Source organism: Hyperoodon ampullatus (genome assembly GCF_949752795.1).
Source record: "Hyperoodon ampullatus genome assembly, chromosome: 3".
Lineage (NCBI taxonomy): Eukaryota > Metazoa > Chordata > Mammalia > Artiodactyla > Ziphiidae > Hyperoodon > Hyperoodon ampullatus.
In genome coordinates this window covers 105,147,263-105,157,942 of record NC_136916.1, presented here as the reverse complement: position 1 = coordinate 105,157,942, position 10,680 = coordinate 105,147,263, and the positions used below count along the sequence as shown (strand labels likewise).

At 41.6% G+C, this 10,680-nt stretch overlaps 1 gene segment (V, D, J or C); it reads right to left on the bottom strand.

The window, feature by feature from the left end:
• Positions 1-332: 332 nt before the first annotated feature.
• LOC307049606 (T cell receptor delta constant-like) lies at positions 333-4,215 on the bottom strand. The segment is given in 4 exons: positions 4,152-4,215; positions 1,488-1,766; positions 811-882; positions 333-445 (listed from the first exon to the last, which is right to left on the bottom strand).
• Positions 4,216-10,680: the final 6,465 nt, after the last annotated feature.

Genomic DNA, 10,680 nt, shown 5'->3' with positions numbered 1-10,680 from the left:
AGCCCATGGTCCCCTGGCCATATAAACAAAATTAGCAGTAAAGAAAAAGATTTCTCCTGTTTAGGTCCAATTTTTTTAGCTCCTGAGTTTGAGGTGAGGATTATTGGCTGATATTATATTATATTACATGAATTTTGAGTCTGGCTTGAAATAAAAGGCTAACAGGAGATGGGGTGTTATGCTGAGTATCTGAAAAGGTCCACCTTAGTAAATCATAATATGTCTCTATGTGTTTTTCCTTTCTCAATGCTTCTTACCATTCCTAAACTCCTTTCCTCCATGTGCAGCATAGTTGGGGTGGAGGTAGGAATAAGAAGCAGCTAGTTCTTACCTTAAAAGAAAAATAACTTGGCAGTCAAGAGAAAATTGATGGCAACACTCTTGGCAAACAGCATTCGGAGCCCCAGCACTGCAAGGGACATCATGTTCACCTTCCCGGCTTGAACTGCAATTGAATGAGAATGAAGATGGTGGCTTCAGCAAGAGACTAAAATTTCCTTCCAGAAATTGGACCCACAGCACCGAAACCAGACTGCCCTGAATCACCATCATCCTTCCTGGTCTGAAGCCCAGCTTGGTGCCAGACAGCCTTCAGAGACCTAAGGCTGCTATTCACATCTAGCAAGGCAAGCTTTGGAAAAACCCATGCTTACATCCAGGCAAACTCTGCTTAGAGAGTCAGAGGGAATCAACTGGGCTCAGGTATGGTTTTTGTTTTCTTTTGAAATAGAATGATTTTGGGCCCCATCTGACAATGACAGAGTTTGCTTTAACCTCAATTCTGAAGTTGGCCCTTTGGTTTCAACTAACCTTGGGGCTCATAGCAGGTCTCTGGAGTTTGAGTTTGCTTGATGTTTTCAGGTTCATTTGGCGTTGGATTTTCTGGAACAAACAACAGTGGTCAGGGTTACAATGATAACCAAGAGGCTCAAGATATTTCAGGTTTTAAAACTGGATTTCAGGTTTTACTTACTTAGACTTTAAGTAAGTAAAGTAAGGACCAGAGAAGTGACTTGGTTAAGGTCCCATAGCTATTTGCACAGTCAACATACTTCCTGTCCTGAGAATTTTTTCCATTGTACCATGAGGCCCACATGCAGGTATGCCTCTAATTTGTAAGAACAACTGGAATAATTAACACCATGATAAGCTGGGCTGCCCTTTGTTATGGCATTCACACTAGATTAGACCTCACATGAATTTTCAACCCTAGAGTCTTTAGTATGAAGGAGACAGGGGTTTGGTGAAGAGGAGAGATGGGGATGAAATAAGATGGGCTTTATCTTAGATTCCAGTGCAGAGATGCAGAGATTTTAATTCCTAGTCAATGATGGGAATTAGCCTAAGTCTTGAGTCTGAGCCTAAGTCTTGTTTCCAGCATGACGTCATATTGAGAGTGATCTGTCAAGAGTTTACAACTCTAACTTCTCTTTCCCTTGACTTTTCTTCCCCACAATCCCAGCCCCTTGAGGCCAGATAGGACCTACCTGAAGTATTTTTCTTCGGTTTGAAGTCAGTAGAGCGCCAGGTTTGTTTATTATGTTGAACTGAACATGTCACTGAATCTGGATCTCCATACTGACCAAGCTTGACGGCACTGTACCTCCCACCGGGAGAGATGACGATAGCAGGGTAATATTCTCTTATTATCTTGGATGATTCCAGACTTATATTTACATCTTTGGGGTAGAACTCCTTCACCAGACAAGCGACATGTGTCCCATTTTTCATGACAAAAACGGATGGGTTGGCAACAGCCTGAATTTCTGCAAATATAATCAATTTATTTTGTGAGATGATTATCCACGTGTGGGAGTTAAACCATGATGTTTTCCTCAATTCCTCTGGGGCCAAACACTACAATCCAGACTCTCCTGCATCCTGTTAGTGACCTGAGCTTGTTAGCACCTCTATGAAAGGAAGGCCAAGAGAGGTAGACATGAAATGCAGCAGTTTGACTTCTAGTTAGGAGCTGCTAAGAGATATGGCTGGGAGCAGAGGTAGAAAATGACAAATACAAAGAAGTGTCTGGGTCTTTTGAGTTTCAAATATTTATGTTTTATTAAACAATCCTCTGGACAATCCAGTTAGGCTGAAAATCTCTCTGAATCAGTTGGTTTATTTTAAATGCATGAGCCCTTGGAATGAGATCAGGGCAAGGTCTGAGAAGGACTATATAACTGGTTCCAACACTCTCCGGATGGAGGTGTTTGTGTCACTTCAGGGTGTCATCCCCATTTTTTGGACTGGAAGGGATCTGCTAAAGTTAAGTGGTCCATCTCTCTGCCTTCAGGTGAATTCTTAGTCTTTTGTAAGGGACCACCCTACAGTTTCTTTTGAGTCTTTAATCAGAGAATTACAGCTATCATTCTCAGAAGTCCTTAGGAACATAAAACTAGTTTAAGCCCATTTCTTCTTGTTTTGTTCTAAGTCGAGCTGTGGAACACCGGTTACAATAATTGGGTCTCCTTCTGGCCTTCTCTCCTTTCATGCCTCATCTTGGACAATCATTTATCTGCTACTCTGTATATGCATCTTTTTCTTTCCTTAAAACCAGAGGGGGGTTGGGGATTTTTCAAAGGGCTCTCCTGGAACGTGGAAGGAGAAAACCTTCATTGTTTTGTTTCACGGCATAGCTGAAGCCACTGATAACAGACACCGATAACCCCAGCAGTAACGGCTTGGAAACCACATGTTCTGCTCAGTCACCTCCCTCCAGAACTGTGGCATTTCTCTCTTACGATACTGACTTTGGTGAGATGGATTCCAGTTGATTTTCAAGGGAGCTTGAAAATGAGTTATACAGAAAGGAAACTAGTCCATTGAAAAGCAAAACCAAAATAACCCTATCTCCTTCATTACTTGAGTGTGACCCAATCGTATTCTGATTTAGTTGGATAATTAAGCCTTGCTTGGGATTTAAGAACCTAATTTCAAAGGCAGTTGCTAATGATCACTTTGGGCTTGAGAGACCTGGCTTGAATAATTTGAATAATGTGATATAACCAACAAGAGAGATGTCTGAAGAAGGTCATACGCTCAGGATATTGAGCTCTGAATCTGTTACTCAGCATTTCAGATAGAGCATAATGCACTGGTTTGGTAAAACATTTTTCTCAGATCCTCTTTCTCAATTAATGTCTATCCGTTCAAAACAACTGTTTGAAAGTAAAGTGTTTAACCCATTCTTTGGTGTCATGGTAACTAAAGAAAAGGCTATCTGACTGAATTGAACCTTTTTTTAAAAATGGGATGCATACAATATAGTTGCCATATGTAACCTAGTCTATTTTATATTAGACCTAAACCAAAATTTGAAGTTGTATAAAATTTGCACTACATTGTAGTCTAAAATTTAAAGATGTAATCACTTATCTTTTGAGAATTTCCAGACTTTCTCCTTGGTCCACAAACGTAATTACATTTCAGCATGTATTGCAAAGTGCTATTTGTTTGGGCAATTGTTATTTTATTTTCAGACTTTCTCTTTTTATCAGTACCCATTTAATGCTAAGGTTATGTGCTGATAAACAATACAAAAAGAAGTGTATACCTTTCCTGAACAGTTTTTCTTAATTTATAAACTTAGAAGTCATCTATGTTCTAGATTCTCATAGAGTGTCTTACTGGTTCCCTAAGCATCGCAACATGGATAACAAATGTCACTCACAGTTTCAAAGATCTCTGCCAATATGGGATTTAACTTGAACACAAATCAGGTAAGTTTGCTCTACCTGATTACTCTGACCAGGTTGACCATTTCTCTCCTAAATCTTCCAGTGGCAGGACATTTAACAGGTGGCAACAAGGCATTCATACTAGTCAGCTTAGCTAAAGGGATGCCTAAGGATGAAGCAACCACCTTGGAGAATCTGGGCCTCTGCCCCTCTTGCACCTGATGCTCCAACTATTAGTATAATTCTTCTAGATTTCTTTGTGCTTTCTGGGCTGCTCTGAAGATTTCAGAAATAAGGTTTTTTTTTTTAAGTAAAAATAATTACAGAGCTACTTCAGCTACTCAGCCTAATATCTTTACTGTGGCCCACTCCATCTCCTAGTTACACTTTTTCACGTAATGCAAACTGGATGGCAACCCTCGTCCCAGGAGTCAATTCCTCCCTAGAAATGTATGGAAAAAAAAATCAACTCACGGGGCTCCACGAAGAGTTTGGTGCCAGCTCCAAAAAACATCTGTTGGATCTCCCAGGAGCACATTGTGATGCTGCCTCACACGTAACCAGCCTGGGGCTGGCCCTGGGGCCTGGGCTAGAACATCTGTATCCTACCTCCCCAGCCTGGGTCCCAGCCTAGAGACTCCACCACTCAGAGAGCTACAAAGCGGCCCTTGGTTAGATCAGGAGTCTAACTCATAGAGTCTCAGTTCCCTTTGAACCTAATAATAGTTTAACTGCTGGGTAAGGATGTGAGCATGAAGTCCCCAACCAAGAAGCACTGGAACAGGGGACAGGGCTGAGACACAGCAAGAGAAGAGGGTGACAATAGCTGCCTTCAGGATGGAATATTTAACATCCTGTTTATTGGGAGGGCTCTCCAAGAAGAACACATTAGCTTGGGAGTAGGGATGGGGCACTGAATATTGACATTTCTTGTAATGAATGTTAGGCCAAGGAGGGTTTAGACACAGATCTTGTTCTCATATTCTGGTTCCCTTCTCTTGGGTCACAATCCACCTTTTTGATTAGAAACCTAATTTCTTCCCCATCACTCAGACTGAGTCTCACCATAACAGCAAACCTACTTTCTAATTCCCTGAGTCCATGGAAAGGCTTTCTAAGGACCTGAAGGTTAAACAAGAAATTGGTAGCTGACAGGGGAGCCCAGTGGTGCTATGTGTCATGGATACAGGTCAGAGAAGCCAGCGCTTGCTTTGGATTGCTTATTTTTGGTTTATAATTTCTCTTGAGTCTGGATCCAGATACAAGCCTCAGGAGGACAGAGTAATCATGTGAAATAGAACTTAAGGATGATTACTCTGTCTTATCACCAAAAATCAAGAGTCTAGGGCTAGAGCTAGGCAAAGGGAAGGATGGTTGTATAGGGCCATTATAGGTTATCAAAACTTTAAGGATTGGGGGTTTGATTTGAAATTCTCAGTCCCCCTACCTGAGCTTCATATCATCATATTACACTCTATCACTGCAGGAAGAGAAAACGAGAGAAGCAACTGGGGTATCCCTGGAGAGCTCAGGTCAGCATCTCAACAGAGGGGCTAAGCATCAGTTTCATCTCTGAAGACCCCCAAAGGCACAGCCTCAGAGATTTGATTCTAACACTGCAGATAACTCTGAATCTCAAGTGGAAATGATTTAAAGGGAAAATGAAACAACACCTTTTGCTCAGATGCAATTTGCCCAACATCAATCAGACTGCAATCAGTTACAACGTGATTCTGTTTCTTTCCTTCTTTTCATTGCTCTAGTCTCTCTCCCTTCAAAGATAAGAAAACTCACCAAATTCCACTATTTCCCTGGAAGCAAGAGGCAATCAAGTATGCCTGTAAGTTTATATTACCCTCTGAGAGGCAGAGACCCCATTGACACTACCAGTCCCTTTCGGGACCGTCAGATCGCCTCCCCACATTCATGTACATTTCCCCACTTTTTATTTCCTCTGAAATAAACAAAATCAGAATCTAACCAATGCCCCATTGGTTTTGGCATTTTGGAAAGCATCTGAAAGATTGCTGTTCTCTGGACTGGTCACAGTGACTGACTGTTGGCAGCTATCCAGACTACCTGAACATGACCCCTGGATTTCCAAACACTGGAACAGACTGCCAGTGGACAATATCTCTAGGAGAGCACCACTACTTCGCTATTGTCTTGAAGTTGGGGGCTGTGTTTCTACTTTGGATGTGGGCTCCTGAACCTTTACAGAATCCTCAGATTCAGGGCTAACAAGGGAGATGCGCACATTACGGTTCTCGGCAGACCCAGACGAGGATGGGACCTTGGAGAACATTTAGTGTGAGCCAGGCACGATGATTTAATGCAAGTTCTCAGCAAAAAAGAGACAAGGGCAGATTGGCTTTTATCATCTGAGGCAGAGAAGGCTATTTTGATCTAACTCCTTCTTTAATAATATTTTTCTTCTTTCTAACCCTCCCTCTTCCTATGCTGTGACCATGACTCTTTTTCCTCATAGACAGTGGAAAGATTCTCCTTATCTAGAACTTGCCTTTTTCCTGGTCCCAGTCCCTGACTAGAGGGCCAGAAGCCTGACCAAGGGCTTTATTTAAGCAGTTGTAGAAGACTTATCAATACTAATCCTCAGAACAGAGTTTCCAAGCATACATAGAATATTTTCTTAAGAGAAACCTAGTGAATTTGTCCTCCAATTTTACCCTGGCTCTTTGTAACAACAACAATGGATTTCGCATTTAAAACCTCCTAACTTCTCAAGAAGTTGCGTTTATTCAGGACTATGCCACAACTCCAAGGGAATATGCACACTGAATAAAATGCATAACTTACTCGGTTCCACGATGAGTTGAGTCCCGTTTCCAAAGGTGAGTTGTGCTGTCAGCACACCATTTCAGACATCATGACCAAAAACATTACTACCTATTTGCCCCCTGCCTAGTGCATCTGTTTGGAAGGGGGTGGGTTAGCTAGAGACATAGAACTTTGCAAGGGTTTCTAAGATCTAAGCATTTCATGTTAGCAGCTTCTTTGATGTATGTTATCTTCTGAGTGTTGACATTGAGGGACATCCCTATGTTTACTGCTATTATCTCCTCAAACCTGTCATCTCTTACCCCCAGATCTTGCTTCAGGATCACATTTTCACAGGGAAAAAGGAATTAACTGGCAAATGGCTATTGTCAGCAGAAACATAACTGTAAGGTTCAAGTCAATCAGAAAGGACTATGCCTCAGTTAGAGGTGGAAGGACACGATGGTTGGACCAAGAGCCATTGAAGAAAAAGACTTGGAGTCTATTAAAAGGCTGCTAATACTCATAAATGACTACCATTTCTATAAGTACTTTACTACTTACAAATGGCTTGTGCTTACACTACCTCAAAAAATACTACTGTAACAAACTCCATGAGATGATATTATTAGATCTATCTTACACATGAAGTCACTGGAGCTAAGCGTGGTTAAGATAGTGGCTGAGCTGGGCCTGACTCTCAGGTCTCCAGACCCCAGATTCCATTCATTGAACCAGAGGAATAGATGACAGGACTGAAAGGAGCCTCAGCTGTCACTTGTCAAAACCCCTGATGTCACACAAAGTCTAAGTAATCGACACATAGGGAGAGTTTTGATTCCTTTTTCAGCGTCTTTTTTCATTAAATCCCAGAATTCCCACTGGGTCATAAGATATTCACATCATTGGACTTCCTCGCTTTTCCTACTATATTGTCCCTTAGAATTGGTCTGGATGATAATCAGGATCTTAGTGTGCTAAAGCTGGAAGACACCTGGGAAATCATTTGAACCAGCTAGAGGGAAACTCGAGTTCAGTGAAGTCACAGAGCTCGTCAAAGAGGATTGGAACTCAGTCTTTGAACTCTTGGTCTAACATGCTCACCACTGCACCTCATATTTACTAGATGTGCTGTAGTACATGTCTGGTCATTGCCCAGATCTGTAAATGGTGAATGCATGGGTGTTAAGTAAGCTGGTCCACTAAGGCTAGTCAGGTAGAGGGAAGGCCACAGAAACTCTTCTGGATGGAGAGTGGACCAAGAAGACTACTGCAGCACGTACCCACCCTGGATTGTATCAGAAACTCAGTCCCTGCCCCTCAAATCATCCCTGGCTAAATTACCTGCTGGAGGGATTTTCAACAACCTAAGAAGTGTTTCCCAAGCTGATGAGTTGGGAAAATATTTAACAAAGATAATTGCCAAACATAGTGGTCAAAAGAAGAAAAACAACGAGTCACTTACTTCGTTCAACGTTCAGATAGGTTCCTTTGCCAAATGTCAGTGGATAATACACAGCTGATTAACCCAGTCTAAAAACTGCCTTTCTTTTTTCTTACCACAACCCTGCCCCCAGTTGCCAAGTCATGTGATAGTCATTGGATGGGATTTTCTGTCTCATCTGCTTAACCTCTTTTCTCCTCAGTCTTGGGGGCTACCCTTCAAGACAAAGCAGGAGGTGGTTCCTGGGTCAAATAGAAATCTAGGCTTTTGCCATGTGTCACAATCTGAATTTGTGATCTGAACGACAGAGGCTGGAAAAGAGTTTCTTAGATCAGGAGCAAAGAAAGGTAGACGGTTGATCATAGAGTGGGTGATTGTCAACCCTTGGCTGCACTTAGGTGGGGCAAGATCTAGTGAGTGACATGCCCCACTCAGAACCTTTTAGGAGAACTCCATTTCATATCCAGTCAGAGCTTTGCATCATTGACAGGCACTGTGCAGCAGCCAGACTTAGTATAAAATAGAACTAGAGTTTTTGGAACATTTTAATGATATGTTCATGAACTTCAAATTTGAGCAAGCTTTAATGGCATACTTACACTTAGAAGGGACAGTTAGATTAGCCTCTGTCATATGTAAAAATCAGTGTCTGTGAGATTGCTTGTATGTCACTCACAAAATCCAGGGAGAAAAAGTGCATCTTCAGATCAGTTTACAGCCCATACAGGATTGCATATCATACTTTGAAAATCACTAAAATGGAGAGTGCTTCTCAGTTGCGGTGAAGTAGGGAGATGTCAGAAAACCTGAAATCGAGTTCAACTCAGTTTCTTACTTACTAAGTGTGTAATCTTGGCCAAGTTCCTTAAGGTCACTGAGCTTCTTTTGCCTCCTTTATAAAACAAGGATACTGTCTTCTGTATTGGGAGGTTGTAAGATTAAATGAAAGGGTGTATATATAAAGCATTCTGTAAATGCTCGGTGTAAGTAGAATGTTTATTAGTGTTAGACTCAGAGTAAAAAGTGTTACTTGAAGCAGGAGCATGTAATTTCACTAAGCTCAGAGCTCCCTGGGACAGGGATGTAGGGAGAGGTTGCTGAGGGAGGAGAGAATCCTGTTTCTTTGGTGTTTGGAATAAAAGTGCCCACTTCTTAAAGCTGAGGGTGAGGACTGGAATCCAGATTTCTGTCTCCCTTGGTCTCTTCCCAAGGTCAAGTGTGACTGCCATTCCCTTCTCTAACCTTCCCTCTAGAATCCAAAAGCCCAAGTCCTTACAGTGACTTAAAAGCCATCCTTTCTCCATTACCAACCTGACCTCATTCATAAATTCTCTTCAGGTCACTCACTCTCCTCCAGCCACCCAGGCCTCCTTGGTATCCTTCACACACCCCAGGCAGTGCTTGTGTTCCCTCTGCCTGGAAATGCTCTTCCTCCAGAAACCTGCATGGCTCCCTCTGTAACCCCCTCAGGTCTCTGCTCAAATGTCCCCTTTCCAATGAGGCCTTCTGTGACCCCTCTGTTAAACATTGCACACTGCCCCCTCCCACTAATACTCTTTATTCCTCTTCCCTGCTTTATTTTCCTTCACAGGGCTTATTACCACCTAAACTACTATATATATATATTTTTTTTTTTGAATTTTTGAATTTTATTTTATTTCTTTTTTTACACAGCAGGTTCTTGTTAGTTATCCATTTTATACATATTAGTGTATATATGTCAATCCCAATCTCTCAGTTCATCTCACTACCACCACTCCACCACCCCGCCACTTTCCCCCCTTGGTGTCCATACGTTTGTTCTCTACATCTGTGTCTCTATTTCTGCCCTGCAAACCAGTTCATCTGTACCATTTTTCTAGGTTCCACATATATGCGTTAATATACAATATTTGTTTTTCTCTTTCTGACTTACCTCACTCTGTATGACAGTCTCTAGATCCATTCACGTCTCTACAAATGACCCAATTTCATTCCTTTTTATGGCTGAGTAATATTCCATTGTATATATGTACCATATCTTCTTTTTTTTTTCCTTTTCTTTTTTTTTATTATTAGTTTCTGCTTTATAACAAAGTGAATCAGTCATACATATGCATCTGTTCCCACATCCCTTCCCTTTTTCGTCTCCCTCCCTCTCACCCTCCCTATCCCACCCCTCCAGGCGGTCACAAAGCACCGAGCTGATCTCCCTGTGCTATGCAGCTGCTTCCCACTATCTATCTACCTTATGTTTGGTACTGTATATATGTCCATGCCTCTCTCTCACTTTGTCACAGCTTACCCTTCCCCCTCCCCATATCCTCAAGTCCATTCTCAAGTAGGTCTGTGTCTTTATTCCTGTTTTACCCCTAGGTTCTTCATGACATTTTTTTCTTAAATTCCATATATATGTGTTAGCATATGGTATTTGTGTTTCTCTTTCTGACTTACTTCACTCTGTATGACAGACTCTAGGTCTATCCACCTCATTACAAATAGCTCAGTTTCATTTCTTTTTATGGCTGAGTAATATTCCATTGTATATATGTGCCACATCTTCTTTATCCATTTGTCTGTCGATGGGCATTTAGGTTGCTTCCATGTCCTGGCTATTGTAAATAGAGCTGCAATGAACATTGGGGTGCATGTCTCTTTTTGAATTATAGTTTTCTCTGGGTATATGCCCAGGAGTGGTATTGCTGGGTCATATGGTAATTCTATTTTTAGTGTTTTAAGGAACCTCCATACTGTTCTCCATAGTGGCTGTATCAATTTACATTCCCACCAACAGTGCAAGAG